The sequence below is a fragment of the Pongo abelii genome, chromosome 2, assembly GCF_028885655.2.
Source record: "Pongo abelii isolate AG06213 chromosome 2, NHGRI_mPonAbe1-v2.0_pri, whole genome shotgun sequence".
Taxonomy (NCBI): domain Eukaryota; kingdom Metazoa; phylum Chordata; class Mammalia; order Primates; family Hominidae; genus Pongo; species Pongo abelii.
This window is the reverse complement of record NC_085928.1, coordinates 93,589,103-93,612,453: the sequence shown is the minus strand read 5'-3', so window position 1 is coordinate 93,612,453 and position 23,351 is coordinate 93,589,103. Positions and strand designations below refer to the sequence as shown.

At 39.1% G+C, this 23,351-nt stretch overlaps 1 protein-coding gene and 2 pseudogenes across 27 annotated transcripts in view; all 3 read right to left on the bottom strand.

The window, feature by feature from the left end:
* FHIT (fragile histidine triad diadenosine triphosphatase) overlaps positions 1–23,351 on the bottom strand; it is a 1,506,756-nt gene that overhangs the window by 969,037 nt on the left and 514,368 nt on the right. The gene's annotated exons all lie outside the window — the stretch shown is intronic.
* On the bottom strand, positions 1,345–17,393 carry LOC129058371 (transmembrane emp24 domain-containing protein 2-like; annotated as a pseudogene).
* LOC100459114 (peptidyl-prolyl cis-trans isomerase A-like) lies at positions 17,540–18,310 on the bottom strand (annotated as a pseudogene).

Sequence of the window (23,351 nt, the reverse complement as noted above, 5' to 3'; positions counted from 1 at the left end):
GTGAATCTCCATGGGGGGCTGTAGCTAGTAACATTCGTAAACTTCTTCAACCACAAATTATTCCTGCTTTATATTGCCTTTGTTTCTGGCAATTGGGTTTCTATAGAGCTGCAAGGCAGAGCATTCTATGGAACGTACTTTAGAGAATGTTTCTCTAGGTCAGCAGTTCTCAAACATTTTGGTCTCAGGATCCATTTCCACTCCTAAAAATTGTGGAAAGCCCCAAAGAGTTTGGTTATGTTGGTTGTATCTATGGATATTTACCATGTTAGAAATTAAAACAGAAAACCTTCAAAACACTATGAATTTATTTTAAAATGACAGTAATAACCCATTACATGTAAACATACATATTTTCCCAAAAAAAGAGATAGTGAGAAGAGTGGCATTGTCTCAACATCACATTAATATTTAGCTTAATAGAAGACAGGTGGATTCTCCTATCTGTTTCTGCATTGTGTTGTGATATATTATAACAGTTGAAATGTGCCAAGAAAATCTAGAAGGAATATTTTAATAGCCTTTTCAAATAACTGGATGTTTTTCTCTAATACTGCATCAAAACTTAACAAATGGTAGTTTCTTTAAAAGTTACTTGCAGTGTAGAACCCGAAACCACATCAAGAAATTTTTAGTGCTCTGTTATGTGAAAAATCCATGGTCTATACGGCATTCTAAATGGATCCTTTCCCCATGGGAAATTTTGTAACAGCACACATTGCTCTGGACAAAAATAGTGGTTCATTGGATTATGCAGATCTTCCAAATGTTGACACCTTTCATTGCATGATATAAAAAAGAATTACATTTGCAATATCATCATTGACCTTTTGTTAGAAAAAGTCTTCAAGTATTGGGAAGCTGTCAAGCTCATGGTGGCACATCCAAGTTTCCCAAAATTTGAATTTTTTCTTAGAAGCTTGAATTTTATCACTATCAACAAATACTGGCCAATGGTTTACTTAAAGCGATAGACTCACTTTGTGCATTTTAAAGAAAATATGTTAAATACTTGAGTTTGCATAATTATATTTTGTCTTTCAATGGTTCTTTCATGTAGAAAAATAGTGTTCCATATAAAAGGTAGCTGGTTCATTTCACTACCCAGTCTCACAAGTGCTTTTCCTTGAGACAACCGTGATATGTCAGTATGCAGCAGCAGTTCTTTCTGCATACTTCCCATTTCAGCACACAGAACACTAAAAAAAAAAAAAAAAAAGAAAGAAAAAAAAAACCTCAACAATCAAAATGCAATTAAATTAATAATTTTTACTTTTCATTAAGGATATTCTTAGAAAAAGTTGACTTTTTATTTTTTTTAACCATAGTGCATGGCAGTAAAAAATGAAAGGCCAAAAGTACAGTTCAGTGCCACTGTCTTGATTCATGCTATGGTGCCAGTAGTTTTAAAAAACATTACATTTGCATCATTAATGAAAATATTAACATAGTGAAAAAGAAAAAGAGCAACTTAGTATTACAGTAATATAGTTTCGACCTTGCAGACTCCCTGAAAGGATCTCAGGGATCACCAGGAGTCTGTGAAGCACCCTTTGAGCATTGTGGTTCTAGATTCAAAATGTGGTCTTGGCTGGGCACGGTGGCTCATGCCTGTAATCCCAGCACTTCGGGAGGCCAAGGCAGGCGGATCAACTGAGGTCAGGCGTTTGAGACCAGCACTGCAAAACCCTGTCTTTACTAAAAATACAAACAAATTAGCCAGGTGTGGTGGTGCATGCCTGTAATCCCAGCTACTCGGGAGGCTGAGGCAGGAGAATCGCTTGAACCCATGAGGCAGAGGTTGCAGTTTAGCTGAGATCACACCGCTACAGTCCAGCCTGGGCAACAGAGTAAGACTGTCTCAATAAAACATACACACATACACACACACACACACACACACACACACACACACCAAAAACTCTTAGTTTAAAACACAAACACATTGTACAGCTGCACAAAAATATTTTCTTTCTTCATATCCTTTTTCTATAAACTTTTTTATATTTTTAAATATTTGTATTACTTTTTTAAACATTTTTTGTGAAAAAATAAGACAAAAACACAAACATTAGGTTAAGCCTACACCCAGATGGTATCATCAATATCACTGTCTCCCACCTCCACATCTCATCCAACTGGCAGGTCTTCAGGGGCTGTAACAGGCATGAAGTTCTTACCTCCAATGAAAACAATGCCTTCTTCTGAATACCTCCTGGAGTTCTTGCCTGAGACTGTTTTATAGTTAACTGTTCTTTAATAAGTAGAAGTACACACTAAAATAATGATAAAAAGCATAGTATATAGTTCATAAACCAGTAACAGTCATTTGTTACCATTATCAAGTATTATGTACTGTACACAACTGTATGTGCTATACAACTGGCAGCACAGTAGGTTTGTTTACACCAGCATCACCACAAGCACGTCAGTAATTCGTGATGCTATGATATTAGCACACTACAATGTCACTAGGCAATAGGAACTTTTTAGCTCCGTTATAATCTTAAGGGACCACCCTCATATCTGCAGTCTGTCATTGACCAGACCATTGTTACGTGGCACATGACTGTATATACAATGGAATACTATTCAGCGTTTAGAAAGAAGGAAATCTTGCCATCTGCAACACGAATGAACCTGGGGAACGTTATGCTAAGTTAAATAAGCCAAACATAGAAAGACAAATACTGCATGATCTCACTTATATGTAGAATCTAAAAAAGTTGAATTCATAGAAGCAGGTAGTAGAATGTTGGTTGCCAGGGGCTGTGGTGTGGGAGAGGAAAAAAATGGGGAGGTGTTGGTCAAAGGGTACAAAGTTTGAGTTAAGCAAGTAAGTTTTGGAGATCTATTATACAGCATAATGACTATAGTTAATAATAATTTATACTTGAAAATTGGTAAGAGGTTAGATCTTAAATTGCTAAGAGAGTAGCATTTAAGATCTACTCTCACCACAAAAATTTATGAGATGATGAATATGTTAATTAGCTTGATTTTATCACTTAGCAATGTATACATATATCAAAACATCACTTTTTACCCTGTAAATATATACAAGTTTTATTTGTCAACTATACCTTAATAAAGCTGGGGAGAAAATACATATGCCTGAAACCCATCATGGGCCTACTCAGAGTATCTGAGGAGGAGGCAGGGCTACCTGAGCAGCAGCGCAGGTTGTACACTGCACACCTTGCACAAAGGTATACAGTTAGCGAAGATTTGAGCTTGAAGTTTGCATTTTAAAGAAATTGCATATGTGAATCTTGGTTATAGTAGAACTTTAAGTGTTCTAGAGCAGTTGTTCTTCAACTTTATGTGCATCAGAATTACCTGTCTAGGGATGAAAACACAAATTTCTTTGCTCCATGCTTGAACTACCTAATTAGAAACCTGAGCATCTGTATTTTCAAGGAACTACATAGCCAATTCTGCCACCTACCAAAATGTGAGAGCCATTTTTCTAGACTAAAAATGGTATAGCTGTCTACAAGAAATCAACTCAACAAAAGCTGAAGACAACACACACACGGCTTAGGAAACTCAGGCATCATTTGGACAGAGTCTATTCAACAGCTATAAATTTGTTGTTTAAAATAACCAATTTTTTAAAAATGCAACTTTCCATAGTTTTCTGTTGTTATATTTGTTTTCATTCTGTCAGTATGGTATTGGATCTCAACCTTGTATGTTATTCCACCAACATCTTGAAATTTATTTAGCCATATTTTTATGGTTTTGTATGAATGCTTACTAAACATAGTCTGATTTTTTAAAAGGTTTTATCTTATGCAAGATTCTTCAAGAGAAAAGACAAACTTAGTTTACTGTCAAATTACCAAACTGACTCAGATTTTTAAAAACCATTCAAAGTTTCATGTTATGCACTTAACATAAAAAAATGACTCAATGTAAATGTCATGTCTCCTAATGATCCTATTCCTGGGATCTTTTACATGAAACAGAGTGGGCAGGAACATTCTATGGCTGCCAAAATGGAATTAAACACATGGAAACAAAGAAACAAAAGCACAACTCACCCCTTCCAGACAACAGGGAAACATGTAGATAAATCAGTGATTTTCCTTCTAGCTAACCACTGAAGCAGAGACATGTATTTTAACAATTGTAAGGGCACTGGGCTTAAGGAAAGGCAAAGTAAAAACTAGGTTATAATGTCCTAGATGCGAAAATGCCAAATCTGCCAGTCACTCATGAAAAGAACACAGCCCCAGGCAACTGATATTGATACATTCAAAGATTATGGTTATGTATGATTACAGAATAGCATTTCATAAACTCTATCAGACAGAACAACTCTTTAATGGAATGTTAAGAGTTGGGAGAGAAAAAAAAGTTGGCCATTCTAAGGTCCAATTAATTTGAAAAATCATGAGTTATACAGAATTAAACAAATTTTTTTGACTGTGGAACTTCTCAGAGCCCTTCTGTACTAATGTGCATTACACCTCTCCAAGAAGAAAAAAGCATGCAGCATTTTTCAAACTTTTGATACTTTGATGGTTTCTTATTTAGCTTCTCACTGGGCTAGAGTTCTCTGGGACACACCCAGGGAAATATTGATACAGAGAGGTCAAACAATTAAGGCAAATGCTCAGGTGTATACCTGAACTGTGGTAGAACAATCTAGATGCCACAGAAGTGGTGAAGGCATGCCCAACAGCCAGCCCCACTATATCAAGTCCCTTAGCCTCTCTCCATCGGCCTTAGCTCTGAAAGAAAGATGATGCTTATTAGTAAAGTGCCTTGGGATGGTTGGGCAAGAAACACTAAATAAGAACAAATTATTACCCTCATTACAGGGTAGATGATCTAATAAACCATCTCTATTACTTACAAAGTTTGGAGGCCTGCTATTTTTTTCCTTTTAACTACACTCCACTTTGACCTTAAAAATTTATGCTAAAAATAACTTATAGGAAATATCCCGAAACCACAACATAAACTTTCTTATTGGACCTCTGTCTGTTTGCACATTCTCAATGACTGCCAATCACCTACAGGTAAAATCCAAATTTCTTAGCCTGCTGTACAACTCTCCATCTTTCAGGAGCTGTAGAGTTTATGATTAAGATCATGCTCTTTGTAGGGAGACAGACAGGGTTCACATGCAGGCTCCTCTCTACTACATCTGAAGTTATTTCTCTTCTCTAAGCCCTAGATTATCAAAGTATGGTCCATGAATTGGCAGCATCATCAGCAATTGGGGCTTCCTAGAAGGGCAGAAATTCGGGCTCCATTGAAAACCTACTGCATCAGAATCTACATTTCAACAAGAGCCTCACACTATAGTTTGAGAAGAACTACACAAATTCTCATACTCTTTGACCAGCTCATCTGCAAATTGGAGGTAATAATAGTAAACTTGGAGATGGCATTCATCGTCTACTCCTTTGAATCCATCCTCAAGTCCTAAGGTCCACGCAAATGTCCTTACCTCTCTCTTTCCCTTCATTACCTTAGTCCAAGCTGTTCTCATTTCTCTCCAGATCTCCTGCAATGGCCACTCAACTCATTACAATGCATCTCCTCTTGCTTCCTTCTATTCTGTTTTACTTACTGCAACCAGAGAGATCTCCCAGGAAAAGCAAATGTGATCAGAGCTTCCACGAGCTCTCAAAATAAAGGCCAAAAGCCTTTCACAGAACTACAACCTCTGTTGAGTGGGTCGCTTCCCACCTCTATATCTTATCTTGCATGATGCTCTGCCTGGTTTCCTCTGCTCCAGAAGCACTGGTAAATTCTTTTTTCCATTCCTTGAACTAGCCATCCTCCTTCCCGATACAGAATATTTGCAAAACCATCCTCCTGGTCATCAGTGCCTTCCCCCCAACTCTTTACCTGGTTAACTCCTTCTCAATCTTTAGATGTCAGCTCAAATGTCATCTCCCCTGAAAGCTTTCCCTGAACCTCCTACCCAGCAGCCAAACACACTGCCTGACCTGTTGCCTGTGCCCCATAAATATTTGTTGAATAAATGAAGGAATTAATGAATGTTCATTCATATGGTTATTGTGACAATCAAATGGATTGAAATTTGTAAATCATTTAGCACAGTGCCTGGTAGAGAGCAAGAGCTTAATGCAGTACCAATGGTAATATATTTTGAATATTAGTCTTGCTAAAAACTAGAGCCCCAAGCAGTACTTAACAGGGGCTAACAATTAGAATCACCTGGGAAATGTTACACTTCTCAATGTCCAGGCTCTGCTGCAGACCAATTAAGTCAGAATCTCTAGGGGGTGGGACCCAGGCACCTGAGGATTTTAAAACTCTACAGGAGATTCGAACGCACAGCCAAAGTGTGACTGCTTTACTCTTTGTCTCACTGTGGTCTCCCAGCCTTCCAGAGAATAGCATACTGGGCGTCAAGAAGAGTCCTCATTAATCATGGCATGAGTCTGTGGCCCACAGAAATGGGCAATAATACGAATACATGTAGTAAAAATCTAGTAATTCATTTCCCCTGGCCCCTTGACAGCAGCCAGATGGTGAAAACCCTCCATCTACTACCCAAGCCAGAAGAAAACCTTTCTGGGAAAATCCAGGTTGCCCGAACTACTGTTGGGAGGAAGTATGGTAACACGTGAAGACGACTCTGGTCCTTTGGGTTAAGTGATGACTTAAGGAAATTCATCAGGATTCCATTATAAATCTGTCATAATTGTTTTGTTGAAGCAATTGCTTTGTGGGAGCAATTAATTCCAACTGCTAAAAAAAAGGTGAGAACTCCTGAGTGTTCCATCAGGCACCAAGAAATAGGTGAACTGGGAAGCATTTGCCCTTACCTTCTGTCTTCTTCACTACTCAAGTATTTGGAGTGTCAAGAGACCACACTGTACTTTAAAGGCCTCCTCTTCCAAATAACCAACCTTCTGTTATGTAAAAACATGATTAAGAACACACATATTCGTACTGTATTTCTCACTCATTTTGAACTTTTCAAAAGGTGATATTGCCAAAGAAGCTTTATCTCTTTTAAGGGTTTCACACACACACACACACACACATACACACACACACACACACACCCTGCCTTGGTTTGAAAAACAACATAGAATGCAGGCCTCATACAATTTGAGAACCATTTACAATTATAACCTACCAAGTCAGAGCTGATACTAAGCCAACACAAAGGCCTCAGAATTGTTATAAAAGGAACAGAATTGCTCTCTGGAAATAATATCCCAGTGGGCTAAATTACCCCTCCCCCGTTCCTCCAAGGTGGTAAATTGCAACAACAACAAAAAAGCATGATTCATGAATATAAATTTTTCTTGGCTTTTAAAATCATCCACTGGCATAGTCCTCCCCGAACTTCAGCCAAATGAGAATACACAGATAATGATAATTTTACAATAAGTGGTTCCAGGACACAGGCTTTTCAAGATCCACAAATGAAAGGCACTATAAAAAAGAGTATTATTATTATTATTATTATTTCAAGCACCCAGAAAAACCACAATCAATGATTAGCCATAACAATTAAACTAACAATAGTACATCTGGAATCAGCTCCATGGTAATATGTACTTCATGCTTAATAGTTCAAATTAATTCAATCTGATGGTGTTAGACATACCAGTTAGGAGCTGGAGAGCACCAAAATTCACATTAGCTTCCACTTCAAAAGATATTATGAAAAGAGAAGGAAGGAAATGAGGCTATAAACAGCAGTGGTAAATACGAAAGGCTCAGAGATGATATGGTCAGGAATAACTCTCATCTATTAGGAATTCAGTGATGAAAATATGAAGGCTGATATTTCCATCCTTGCACATTCCTCCAGAGTCAATGACTGAGCCACCCATCTGAGTGACAGATCTGAAACCCTAAAATCAGGGCAATTATATTCAAAGAAAAGGGTGCCTTCTTCATTCTGCTCACAGCATCCTTTACTAGTACCCCATTTATGTTGCAGAATGCATGGAGAATTTATCATTTTCAGGTTACAGACTTCAAGGAATAAGAAAAGAAAGCAGGAGTTGGGGCAGGCATAAAAGGTGGGGTAGTTATTGCCTGATTACATTATTTGTCTCACTCCTCCTGGAAGATTCACTAGATAACTGTCTTAAGCTGCACTATAAATATTCTCTAAGGCAGAATTTCTCAACCTTGGCACTGTAACACTTTGGCCTAGGTCATTCTTTGCCGTGAAGTGCTATCCTGTGTACTGTAGGATGTTTAGAAACAACCCTAGTCTCCACCTTGTAGATGCTAGTAGCATCCCCCACCCCCAGTTGTGACAACAAAATGTCTTCAGCCATGGCCGTATGTCCTCTTGGGGGAAAAAATCATACTGGTTGAGAACTGTTACTTTAATTCTTTTTTTTTGTTTGTTTAGATGGAGTCTTGCTCTGTTGCCCAGGCTGGAATGCAGTGGCGCTATCTCGGCTCATTGCCACCTCTGCTTCCAGGATTCAAGTGATTCTCCTGCCTCAGCCTCCCAAGTAGCTGAGACTACAGGCAGGAGCCACCACACCCAGCTAATTTTTTGTAGTTTTAGTAGAGACTGGGTTTCACCACATTGGCGCTGGTCTTGAACTCCTGACCTCAAGTGATTTGCCCACCTCGGCCTCCCAAAGTGCTGGGGTTACAGGCATGAACCACCATTCCTAGCCTACTTTAAGTCTTAATTCACTTGTTTCTGGGCATCGGGAGGAAAATCCAGAGGGCAGACTCCCCTCTAGACTCTTCTTCCTCAGAGATGAGCATGGATTGTATTGCCAGCTGTGTGCAAGGCAGCACTCTTCCCATGGCATGCTGACTCCTCCTCCTAACACCTTTTGCACACATAGGCTTGTTGCATATAATACAGAAATTTGGAACCTGGCACTCTTCTATTCATTGTGCAGGAAAGAGTTAACACAGAGCAGGCCCGAGATGGCCTATCCTTAGAAGGCCTGTTTGCAATGTCGGCCTTTGGTTAGCAGCTGGGAATTTGAGCTGGTAAACAGTTCCCTACACTAATATGACATTTTTCCTAAATTATAGAGTGGCCACTATGCCTCACCTGTTTGTACAAACAGTATGGTTTATGCTGAACACCTGCTTTCCTTCTGGGAGTCTGGAGTTTGGGTATGTGCTAGGCAGATCAGCTCCCAGCAGTAACCTTGGGCACTGAGTCTCTAATGAGTGCCCTAGTAGGCAACACTTCAAACTTGTTGTTGCAGCTTGTTGCTTAAGGAACTAAGAGTATCCTGTGTGACTGCACTGGAAGAGGACTCTTGGACGCTTACTCCTGATTTCTCCAGATTGCACACCATGCACCTTTTCCCTATGTTGATTTTACTTTGTGTTCTTTCACTGTAGCAAATCAGAACCAGAAGATAACGACGCTGAGTCCTAGGAGTCCTCCTAGAGACTTACAGAACCTTGCTAGTGGTCTTGGGGACCACCAATACAGTGACTCATTCAACATTCTATTTGTGTGCCTCTGTTTCTAGATACAGCAAAGACGTAAACTCCAAGTCCTCACAGAATTTATGTGGTAGCAGCCAGCAAAGCATTAATTCTAGCATATTTCAAGCTTCTTTCATAGAAAACAACCCTGTGGCATCTCTTTTTTGTTTTTATAACAGCTTTTTAGAGATATAATTCACATATCATACAATTAATCAATCTAATGTGTACAATTCAAGATTTATATTCAGAGTTGTGCAACCATGACCACAATCAATTTTAGAACATTTTCATCACCCCACAAAGAAACCCTATATCCATTTACAGTCACTACCCATTTTCTCCCAACCACCCAGCCCTAGGCAACCACTAGAGTTTCTGCCGCTATGGATTTACCTATTTTTGACACTTCACAATTGGTCATACGATATGTGGTCTTTTGTGAGTGGCTTCTTTCACTTACCAAAATGTTTTCAAGGTTCCTCCATGATGTAACATGTATCAGCACTACATTTCTTTTTATTGCTGAATAATATTTCATTGCATGGATATACCACGTTTCATTTATCCATTCATCAGTAAATGGAACTTTGTGTTGTTTCTTTTTGGCTACTATGAACAGTGCTACTACGAACATTTGCATACAATTTTTTTATGCACATATGATTTCATTCCCCTTGAATAGATACCTAAGGGTGGAATTTCTGGGTCATATATATGTTTAACTTTTTAGGAAATTTTCAAACTGTGTTCCAAAGTAGCTGCACCATTTACCTACCAATGGCAGTGTAACAGAGTTCTAATTTCTCCACATCCTTGCTAATAGTTACTATTATCTGTCTTTTTTTTGAGACAGCCTGTCACCCAGGCTGGAGTGCAGTGATACAATCTTGACTCACTGCAACCACCACCTCCCAGGTTCGAGCAATTCTCCTGCCTTAGCCTCATGAGTAGGTGGGGTTACAGGCACGCCCCAGCATGCCTGGCTAATTTTTGTCATTTTAGTAGAGATGGGGTTTCACCATGTTGGCCAGGCTGGTCTCAAACTCCTGGCCTCAAGTGATCTTCCCGCCCCAGCCTCCCAAAGTGCTGGGATTACAGGCATGAGCCACTGCGCCCAATCTTATCTGTCTTTTTGCTAATAACCATCTTAGTGGGTGTGATGTGGTATCTCGTAATGGTTTTGATTTGCACTTCCCTGATGGCTAATGATGTTGAGCATCTTTTCATGGGCTTATTAGCCATTTGCATATCTTCTTTGGAGAAATGTCTATTCAGACCTATTTGCCCCATTTTAACTGGGCTATTTGTCTTTTTATTATTGATTTGTAAGAATTCTTTTTATATTCATATTCTATATCCAAGTTTCTTATCAGATACATGATTTGCAAAACACTTCTTCCATTTTGTGGGTTAGTTTTATTATCTCAATGATGTCCTTTAAAGCATAAAAATTTTAATTTTTAGGATGTCCAATTTATCTATTTTTTTCTTGCATTACTGTGTTTTTGGCACCATAGCTAAGAAACCATTGCCTAACACAAGGTCATGAAGATTTATCCCTATGTTTTTGTCTAATAATGTTATAGTTTTAGCTTCTCCATTTAGGACTTTGATACTTTAAGGTAATTTTTGTATACAGTGTGAGGTAGGGGGTCCAACTTTATTCTTTTGTGTGTGGATATCCAGTTGTCTATAGCATCTTTTGAATCACTCCCAGAGATAGTTTCAGGTAATTTTTGTCTATACAAATTAAGGTAACAGGTACCAAAACACAAAACCTATGTATGTGACAAACTGCCCGAGAGCCTTTATAAAAACTTTTGCAATTGGTGTTCTTTTTTTCTATTTTCAGAATATGCTCAGTATTTTGCTATATCACGAAGCAGTACCACCATTATTACCACTGGTGCTACTACTGCTAATAATAATAGTAACTAGCAGATATTTAGTACTTAGTATGTGCCAGGCACTATACTTGCATTTAACATTCGTTAACTTTGAAGCACGACACGTGCTTTAACTTATATGATCTTCCTGCCAACACCATGAGATAGGTAGAATCATCATCTTCATTTTACAGGTGATGATATTAAGGCTCACTGATGTAAAATAATTTTCCTTAGGTCATAGAACAAGCAGGAAAACTGATTTAAAAAAATTGAGGGAAGGAATGGCACTGGAAAGCGGAGGCCAAGTAATGTCGGATAGCAAATTCTAACAAACAGTAGCTAAGCACATATGCAAAACATACAAAAATAAACAAGCCAAAATCTAGCACGGGTAGATGACATTCCCAGTTCTGATCAAGTTGCTGACAACAAAGGATTGGTCTCCCTTTCTAACTCGACAAAGGGTAGGAAATCTTATCACTCAAGATATCAATCAAGATTTATTTGATCGCTGAAAGGGTTTTGTCAACACTCCAAAAATTGTATTAGTGACTAGGTGATTGATGGAGTAAGTCAATTAGAATCAGATTAGAAATCGAGATATGAAAGTCAATTACTTCCAATCTGAAAATTAGGAATCATTAAACATTAATATAATAGATGGCATCAATTTTCAAAACTACCCTTTGTGTGTTTGTCTATAGGGCAAAATTCAAGTAAAAAATAACTTTGAAAAGACTAAAACTATAGAACAACTTGATCTTGGGAGTGTTTTCCCAGATGGGTAGTGGGGTGAGTCTGGTCAGTTTGCAGTGGAGAAAATGTAGACAAGATAGGCAGTTGATGTTCCCAAATTCAAATAACTTTATAGCAGAAAAGTCAGTCAACTTTAATTCTCTTTCCCTATACTAGCTGGGTCCTTAATGATAAATACAATAATAATAGCTGATGTAAATTGAGTCTTACATTATACAGCTCTCTAAGTACCTGAAAGATGACAACTAATTTATTTAAACCAAGGCATATGAAGTAAGTACTATTATTATTCCCATTTTATATAAGAGGAAAAGGATGTGTAAAATGCTAATTGACCTGCTTAAGAGGTAGAGTGAGACCTTGAACCCTGCAGTCTATGTTTGTCCTCCTAATAGTGTCTCTATATGGTTTCAGAATAGAAGCCAATAGACACATAAGGGTTAAGCATGGCTAACCCAACTCCAAGTTGAGTCTTTTTACACTAGGCAATGCTGTCTTCAATATATTTATAATAACTTTATACACCAAATAACATTTTGAAGTTTATTTCCTCCCAATACAGAAACATCACTGCATTTCCACTGGGATTTTCAGTACTGTCTGTTGTGGAACTGGTCTGGGCTTAGTGAGTATTGCTTTATCATTCTTAAATAAAAACCATTATAGAGAATGCAGAAAACAATTTCCCTTTCAGTTTCCCCACTTCTACCCATACTGAGAAAGATGGATCCTTAAAGCTCAGAATGTAATAAAAGCTCACAATATAATAAAAGCTCAGTATCAGAAATGTTCCAAGTCCCTCTACTCTTTCCCTATAGTTAGGAAACTAAAATTTAATATAGGGCACAATGCTCCAGAGAATTCAGTGTATCGAAATGTTAATACACTTTTATATATTTTAACTGAGATAAACAAGAAAGAGATAGGGAAGCCAGAGCAGCTACGGCAAAGACATAATTATGATAAGACTAATCCAGCTAACAGCAATAGAAGCAGATAGTGACTCCACTGTGATGCTGTGGTAGAGTTTGTATGGTCAGAAAACTATATCAATATACAATGTGAATGAGGCAGGAGTCCCATTATAGGAAAGCAAAGATAACTTACTATGTGACTCTATAAAGTAAAGCTCATCCAAAAGATCAAACAGCATTTGTCCTATTACTAAAATATTATCCAAATGTATTTTATCAATTAAAACTTGGATAAAATCATTTTCTTCACTGAACAGTAATTTAAAAGGAGCATAGGCTGGGCGTGGTGGCTCACGCCTGTGATCCCAGCACTTTGGGAGGCCGAGGCGGGCGGATCACAAGGTCAGGAGATAGAGACCATCCTGGCTAACACGGTAAAACCCCATCTCTACTAAAAAATACAAAAAATTAGCCGGGCATGGTGGCGGGTGCCTGCAGTCCCAGCTGATCTGGAGGCTGAGGCAGGAGAATGGCATGAACCCGGGAGGCAGAGCTTGCAGTGAGCCGAGATCACGCCACTGCACTCCAGCCTGGGCGACAGGGCGAGACTCCGTCTCAAAAATAAATAAATAAAATAAAAGGAGCATAGTATGTCCATAACCAAATAGGATGGAAAATGCCTATTTTGATTTTCATAACAGAGCTTAAACATTGTGGCAAAACTTTAAAATGCAGTGCATAATGTAAAAATTCTTCTACCGGCTCTAAATTCATGGTTGTGCTATCAACTATGTCACATTTCTCAGTCTTGACCACAAAAATACCATGAGATACATACACATTGCTGAAATACACCATTTCTCAAACTCGACTTTATCTTCTACTCCAATAACCCTGTCAAAAGGAAAACTAGTCTGGTTACTTCATTTCTGGCAGATCCACATTAACTCCTTTCTTTAATGCTCATTAACCTTTCTGTTAACAATACTTCTGACCTTCAATACCCACCCTTTCAGACAGGTCAAAACTAAATTCTTCAGTTTACCATTTAAGCCTTTCCTTCAAGTCTTTGCAGGTAAAATGAGATAAAAACAATCGTTTCTATTCCAGCCAGATTGAAGTTTTCTACTACTACCCTCTTTACTCTTCCCGTTAAATTCTACCTGGCAGTTTGTTTGTTTTTGTTTTATTTTGTTTTGCTTTTTTTAAAAAAAAATTGTTTATTGCTTATTTACTGAATCTGGGGCATATTAGATACATGACCAATTTAAAATTTACATCTTTTAAATCAATTTTGAAGTATTTTCATACACACACACACACACACACACACACACACACAAACAAACACAATTGGCATGCAACAGTTGTCCTAAGGTGAAACAGTCACCTTATCAACAAAGTGTCGTAAGTGTTCTCACCCAAGGTTGCTTATCCTAAACCTGAAAACCTGTAACAAATTTAAATTACTTATATAAAATTCATTACTTGTAGTTTTCCCCTTGCAAAGATCTCCAAAAATGTACGAGTAACTAATATACATCAGTCACAACATAATCCTGGATCATCCGTACATCAAAACCAGATGCTCCTTTAATTTTAAACCCATTATCAGAGAACAAGAGAAAGTCATTTCGTTTTACACAAAACAAAATTCACATATGCCAAAAAAGAAAGACCCAAGGGAAACAAAAACAAAAACCCTAGTGCTGACACTGATGTTCAGATGTTCAGTGCCCTGGTTAAACAGTGGCCTGAAAGCCATGGATCAAAAATAAAATAGCAGCTGTATATCACTGCAATGAAATTTAAGAGGCTTTAACCCTTTGGCTTCAGAAATCCAGATTTTTCCAATTACATGAATGCATACTTCCTACATTCCAAGAGTGGAGAAAGTGGATGTGCCAGTGTGGAAATGAAAAGAGCCACCATTCACTGGGACAACCAGCGAATTGGCTTTAACAGAGACTCCTTAGAAAGTTATGCAAAAAAAAAGACCAAAAATGGCTGTAGGCTGCTTGTGTCATCAATTTTAAGTGGAGGTGACTGAGTCCTAAGGTTCAATGTAAAATGTATGGGAGAAAATAGGTGCTGGGGCAAGTCTTACCTTTAAAAGCAAAACTTGAAAACAAAGTATAAAAGTGCCCAGCCTGGCAGCATACACCCAGGCCAGAGAGCTCTGCCAAGAGCATGCATAGAAAATGTCAGGATTCATACTATTGTTTCTCTTAAGGACTCAACAAAATGAATCCACAGAATGAGGGAATCCACAGAACGCAGTCATTTCAGTAAAGGACCATCAGGCTTTGTGCTGATTTCCTGAACTAACTGCATTTTATTATCAAAACAGAAGGAAAAGAAGATATTTTTTAAAAAACTATATTCCTATATTTCAATTCCAGTGTTTAATTTCTGGAAGGACCTATATAATGGAGGCAGCATCCAATTAGGAAATTATGCCAATCAATTGTCAAATTTTCACTATGACTTTCCTAAAAAGGTGTTTTCTTCCAATTTCTATTAATCACAAGAAACATAAGCGGTGACTGTATAGTTCAGAAAATTAAAACATAGAAATTAATGGCTTATGACATAATCACCAAGACGTTTGGTAAACGGTAAACTATGAGTTTGGAATCATCAGGAAGAGGCTTTTGAAACAACCCTCTGGACTTCAAAAAATCTCTTCAGGTAGTAGATGTGTCCCAATGTCATGGCAATTAGAACAAGAGCTTCAAAGAAGCACCGAAGGACCACTGGGCTGTTTGTGTTGTCACTAATGGTTCTGTGTATCCTCTCCCAGACTTTCATGTATTCATCTTCGCGCTGTACAGCTGTCATGGCCACAGCCAGCTCACTGATCATTTCTTCTAGTTTGTTCTGGTGAGCTTCTGTTTCCATGTCTTCTCCTTTTGGAGCCTCCCCAATATCAATGGTGAATATCACTATCTTTGGAGTCATGGTGGACACTCAGTTACTAAAACAAAATTTATGTGTTCTATCCATGTGAGCAGAAAATGTGTATTTCCCACTGGATTCTTTGTCTCCTTTATAAATCCTTTTATTCTTAGGTCCTGTCATCTCCACGTTGATGCCCAGGAAGCCACCTTCGAAGAGGAGGCCCATCTTGGTGCCTGAGGTGACTCACTTAAGCATTCCTCAGCATGTGTGTGGATGCTGATGAAATAGCCCAAGACCATGGTCAGGAGAGTGGTCTGGAGCAACAGCAGCTTAGCAAGCGTCACCACAGTGGGGCTGGAGCAGAGGCCAGGACTTGGACTGCGGCCTCTAGAGCCACTGCCGCCATCACCACCCTACTGCCTTCACCTACCTGGCACTTTTTGCTAATCCTAGGAAAAACGCAAACTCAAATGCCTTTTGTGCTGGGAAGTACTGTAAATAAATGAACAGAGAAGTCTAGTGTTAAGAAAAATAAGACAGGCCAGGTGCGGTGGCTCACACCTGTAATCCTAGCACTTTGGGAGGCTGAGGCGGGTGGATCACGAGGTCAGGAGATAGAGACCATCCAGGCTAACACAATGAAACCCAGTCTCTAATAAAAATACAAAAAAAAAAAAAATTAGCCCAGCATGGTGGCACGCGCCTGTAATCCCAGCTACTCGGGAGGCTGAGGCAGAATTGCTTGAACTTGGCAGGCGAAGGTTGCAGTGAGCCAGGGTCTCGCCACTACACTCCAGCCTGGGTGATAGAGTGAGACTCCGTCTCAAAAATAAATAAATACATAAAAATAAAAAATAAAAATAAGACAGCAGTACATTACTGGCCGAACATATCTGAGTCATGCATCATCAAAGAATGTTACCAGCAGTGAATCTGTATGGGTCTGCAGCAACCTCAATTCTTACCTCTTCAGAAGAAAGAGTTCAACTGAGGGGCATAAGGCAGAAGGAGACACCAAAGCAAGTTTTAGAGCAGGAGTGAAAGTTTATTAGAAAGCTTTAGAGCTGGAATGAAAGGAAGTAAAGTACACTTGGAAGAGGGCCAAGTGGGTGACTTGAGCAATCAAGTGCATGATTTGACCTTTTGACTTGGGGTTTCATATATCGGCGTACTTCCAGGGTCTTGCCTCCCTTCTCCCCTGAGTCTTCCCATGGAGTGGGCTGTTCACATGCTGGGTGGCCTGCATGCACAGTGTGTTTACTGCAGTTGTATGCATACTCACTTGAGGCATGCTTCCCTTACCTATCAAGTGTCCCTATAAGGTCATACACCAGTTAAACTCCACCATTTTGCCTCTTAGTGCACATACTTGATCTCACTCGCCCACCTCCCGAGATCTTATTGGGAAGCTGCTGATCACCAGTTTTAGGTTTCTTCTGTCTATTGGGAGACTGTCGTTCCCTGGTGCCAGCTGCAACCAATTATTATTTGAGAGAACCATCTTAACAACTGCCTGACCATCACCTGATGGTCACCTGACATTCCTGGTGAGATGAGGTGTGTCCCTTTACTGCCCCAATTCATATCTGACTAGCTCACTAGCTACCTACTGTAACAATTACACTTGATTGCATTTTTTGTTGTTATTTAATTTTTATTTCATAATCATAAACTTAACTGCAATCCCGCTAGGGAACAAGGAAAACATGGAACCCAAAGGGAACTGCAGCGACAATACAAAGATTCTAGGATACTGTGAGCAAATGGGGTGGAGGGGTACTCTCCTGAGCTACAGAAGAAATGGTCTGGTGGTTAAGAGAAAACACAAGTCAAACTTACTAGAGCTGTCCACAGTCAGCAATGGTGATCTTCTTGCTGGTCTTGCCATTCCTGAACACAAAGCGCTCCATGGCCTCCACAATATTCATGCCTTCACCATGCCGAAGACCACATGCTTGCCATCCAACCACTCGGTCTTGGCAGGGCACATGAAAAACTGGGAACCATTTGTGTTGGGTCCAGCATTTGCCAGGGACAGGATGCCAGGACCTGTATGCTTCAGGATGAAGTTCTCATCATCAAATTTCTCCCTGTAGATGGACTTGCCACCAGTGCCATATGGCATGTGAAGTCACCACCCTGACATATAAACCCTGTAATAATTCTGTGAAAGCAGGAACCCTCATACCCAAATCCTTTCTTTCCAGTGCTCAGAGCACAAAAGTTTTCTCCTGTCTTTGGAACCTCGTCTGCAAACAGCTCGAAGGAGACGCGGCCCAAGGGCTCGCTTTCAATGGCAATGTGGAAGTACACGGTAGGGTTGACCATGGCTGATAGGATGGGGCTCCCGGCAGTGGCAGCGTCTGCAAAGCCTGCTTTTTTTTTTTTTTTTTTTTTTTTGACAAAGTCTCGCTCTGTCACCCAGGCTGGAGTGCAGTGGCACAATCTCGGCTCACTGCAATCTCCACCTTCCAGGTTCAAGTGATTCTCCTGCCTCAGTCTGTGGAGTAGCTGGGACTACAGATGCGAGCTACCACACCTGGCTAATTTCTTTTGTATTTTTAGTAGAGGAGGGGTTTTGCCATGTTGGCCAGGTCTCAAACTCCTGACCTCAGGTGATCGGCCCACCTCGGCGTCCCAAAGTGCTGGGATTACAGGCGTGAGCCACCACGTCTGGCCTGATTGTATATGAAATGCACTATTTCCCCATCCTATCTCACCCTCATCTTTTTTTAACAAAGACTTCTGAAAATGTATTTTTCATCTTTCAAACTTTGCTGGACAAGTTTTTATGAATAGTCTCAACAGTGCAAGCATGATGCTAGAGAGCAATTAACCTTTGACTTCAGTGTTGGGAGACTGCAGGGAGAGGTGAAGACTGTGACAAACCACTCGTGTATCATGGCAATCGCTACTCCCTCTCAGCCATTTCTTGCCAACTAGGAATTCAGGCAGAATGTTGTCAGATCTTTCAGTTATTATAGAAAAGTAAGAAAACCTGCAATTTATGTGAAACTTCCAGATTTTCTAGTGTTTTCTCATTTTTGCTCGAAATCTTTTATTTTTCCAATATATTTTATTTCTATATTCCTGTGTAGCACACATCTGGTTTTTTATTTGTGTGGTTTTTGTTTTGTTTTGTTTTGTTTTTAGGCCAGTGAGCTGACGGATCAACACCTCTGGGTTATGTCATTCCTTGGTCAGTAGCTTTTAGTCTTTTTCATGACTACGCCCACCTCAACCAACCATCCTTTCCACCAACCCATGCCCATCACTTCCTTTCAGACGTTGCTGAAGAAACTATTTCTCCATACAATTTTCCCTAGATCACTCTATCCTTCATTCCTCATTACCAAACTGTTTGACTCTTTTAGCCTTTAGTATGTATGCTCTGTGGTCCATTGGTGAGCCCTTTATCTCTTTCTCTAATTACACCTGGACTATAGATTTCTAATGCCGAGGACCCTTGGTCTCCTGCCACATTCACATTCCCTTAGAAGAATGTTGCATACCCAGCAGGCAGTACATGTATACTTTGAGTAAATATTTTATATTGCTAGTCTTGCTAAGATAGAAGTTTTTATTCCATACTTGATGCATTTCTGGATCAAAATATTAAGTCTAAGTCAAGTCTCCATAGTTAAGGTAATCTTGAGGATTAAAACACTCAGCTGGACAGGCAACACAAAACACTTTATCTGAATAATGAAAGAAGAATCCGTCTGTTGATCCGAAGTATCAAAGCAACTGTCCCAATCCTGCAAACTTTCAGCATTGGGACTTCCTTTCAAGATGTAAGCAGGGATGGAAAATACACAATGCAAGTGCCATTGTTTCACTCTCCTGGGCCTGTGACAGACATCATTAAGTGATCACAACATTCTTTTCTTCTAAGGCTGAATGCAACCTTAGAAACCATTTTAACATGGTATCCTAGATGTATCGTGTCTATCTTGTTTATTTCTATTAAGAAATAGAGTTGACATGAGAGCTGAAGATCCTATCATATGAAGGTACACATACCATTTATTATTCAAAAGCCAGAGAACAACATACAACTGCTGCTGCATCTCAGTCTCTCTATATTTTATTTTAATTTATTTATTGTTTTGAGACAGGGTCTCACTTTGTGCAGGAGTGCAGGCTGGAGTGCAGTGGCACCAACACAGCTTACTGCAACCTCTGCCTCCCAGGCTCAGGAGATCCTCCCACCTCAGCCCCCAAGAAGCTGGGACCACCGGCATGGCACCACCAGCATCTCACCCTGTTACCAAGGTCTCAAACTTCTGAGCTCAAGATCCACTCACCTTGGCCTCCCAAAGTGCTGGGATTACAGGTGTGAGCCATCCCACCTGGCCTCAATCTCTGTATATTTTAGAGGATAGATAACTTCGAATGGGAAAAGTTGTCTCTAAAGTTGACCAGTCAAGAAGAAACAATGCTTCCACTTTAATGATTATGCCAGACTTACCTTACCCATTAACTTTTAATCCTGTAAGAAAGATTTGCTATGTGATGAGGCTGCTTTTGTTGCACCTTGTAAAACATACTGAAATATACAAACTGTAAATGACTTGGCAGGGATTGCTGATTTAAATAAATAAATTGTTACAATTGTAGTTACAGTTATAGTCAAGGGGCTATTTCATTTCTCAGACTCTGAACCAAAGCAATTAGGAACAACTCAGACACAAAATGACCAGCATCAAGAATTACAATGAAAAGCCAATTACCTTTAACTATAAGAAACCTTATTTGCATTTATTAAAACAAATGATCTCTCAGTACTGGAGAAAATAATGTGGATTGGTTGATTAATCCTTCACTTGTAAGAGACCAAAAATTACTTTTCGGAGAGCCTGTATCTTTTCTAAATTTACAGACAAGAAACCAGTAAATGATAAATGATCAAGGCCCAAGGAAAAAACTACATAGCACAGTGGACATTTATGAGTTTCACTTGCGCTAGCATGCATTCCTCATTGTGCTGGTACCATCATTCTCACTTTCCTCTGGGGAATCCCCTTCTGCAGTTCTGACTCCAGATGGTGTAGATGGAGCTAACTTCACTCTCCACTGAGAATGAGCAAATGACCAATCAATATATTTCACCGATGAATGATTCAGGGAGCCAGTCATTAATTCAAGTCAGTCCAATACTACTCAATGCTAAGATTTGAGAACTACTGAAGGAACTATTGCAAAAGGGAAGAATTTAAAAAAAAAAAATCTTGCTGGCATTCTGAACTGGTAAGATAAAAACTTTGAGCTTCTAGTGGCCATCTAACCAATACAAAGTGAGACCATGCCTATGCATGAGACCAACCCAATGGAAAGAGAACTAAGAGATGATAGAGACATATTTCTGATGCCATCTTTGAGAAGCTGCATCCAATCATTCTGGAGGCAAAAAGCTCTTAACTTTATAGATAGGCAAGCCAAAATCTTCTTACTTTCATTAAGCCACAGTTAGAGCTAGGTTTCTGTCATTTGCAAATAAAAAAGTTAAGACTAAATGCAAATCACTTATAGCTTATTTTATTACTAGGTACTCAATACTCAATGTCTACACTTTTGCACAGCTAAGTGAAAGAACTTAAATTCCAATACTGATGGGCCATTACCTCATGCAGGTACCCTAATAAGTCTTGTATCCTCCCATTGCCATTGTTTCCTCATTTATAAAATGGAGATTAAAATGGTAGCTCACAAAGAAGAAATACAAATGGCCTATAATCACATGAAAAGATGTTGAACATCATTAGTCAAGAAGGAAATGCAAATCAGCTCTACAATGATACCACTTCACACTCACTAGAATGGCTATGATCAAAAAGATAGACAATAACAAGTGTTTTCTAGGCTGTGGAGAAATTTGAAGTCTCATATTGGCAAGTGGGATAATAAAATGGTGCTTCAAAAAGCATCTGGCAGTTCCTTAAAAAGTTAAACATAGAGTTACCATGTGACCCAGCAAGTCTACTCCTAGGTATATACCTCTGAGGAAATAAATATACTAGTACACACACGCACACAAATTTAAAAGTCCATAACCACATTATTCTTAGCAGCCAAAATGTGGGAAAAAACCTTAAATTTTCATTTACTAATGAATGGATAAACAAAATGTGGCATATCCACACAACGGGCATTATTTGGCAATAAAAAGAAATGAAGTTCTGTTACATCTCACAACATGAATGAGCCTTGAAAACATTATGCTATGTGAGAAAAGCTAGTCACAAAAGACCACACATCATATGATTCCATTTATGTGAAATGTCCAGAATAGGTAAATTCACAGAGATAGCAAGTAGACTGGCAGTCACCAGGACATAGGAGGAGAGGAAGGACAGTGACTGCTAGTGGCTAGGGGTTTCTTTTCAGAGTGATGAAAATGTTCTGGAATTAGATAGTGGTAATGGCTACTCAACTTTGTATTTATACTAAAACCACCAAGTTTCACATTATAAATGGATAAACATTGTGGTATGTGAATTATTTCAATAAGAAAAATATCTTATAGAAAAAAATGGTAGCCTATTCTGATTCTCACAAATGACCATTATAAGAAATCTGTGATGACAACAATATTAAAGTGACCATTCTTGGAGGAGCCTAAGGAAAAACAATCCATACAAATGCAAAGGCCTATTGTTTTTAAAGCCTCAGCAAGTGCTAAGAGAATGGGAAAAGAAAATTACCAAATAGATTTTCCCAGATCACTTAGCTTCCTTTGTATCCAGCAATGGTCAACAAATATATAGCAGGCATACGTAAAAGCTATTTGGAGACCTCTTGAGGTTAACAGCATGCAACACATTGCCACTGCCCCCGGCCTGGCCAGGAATATTATTTATGCCACCCTCTCACAGCTGTATCAGTCTCCCATGAAACATTCAGAGCCTCCTTGTTAATAAACTACATTATGAGCCGGATGCATTGTCTGGATAAACTGCATTGTCCAAAACACTGCCCCATTATTACAGAAAATGCAGAATGTAATTAGTATTCTTCTTTGCATGAGCTGCAGCTTCCAAAAATGGTGCCATATTATAAAGCCTTAATTAATAAACAAGAGTTGGGCCATGACCAGTTACACTTATCTGAATTTTATATTGTGAAGAAAGGCCACCGTTCAAATTTCGTTTACAAATATCTAAATTCTGGCTAGCCTACATGAAGACAGTCTAAACAGAAAGCCTGAGAATTCTGTGTTGCTAGTAGCATTGTGTTGGTACACCAACAATAGCAAGCCATTAACTGCCGGGACATAAACCATCCTGAGAAATGCTCAGAGTGGAAGGATGATAACATTGTATTTCAGCTGTATTATATGCTGCAATTCTTCTATTTGTTCATATGCATTTCCCATTTAATAGAGGAGGAACCAGGGTGGCTTTTCATATCTCCGTGAAGCCTTAAATGTGGGGGAGAAAAGTGAGCTGGCAAAAAAACA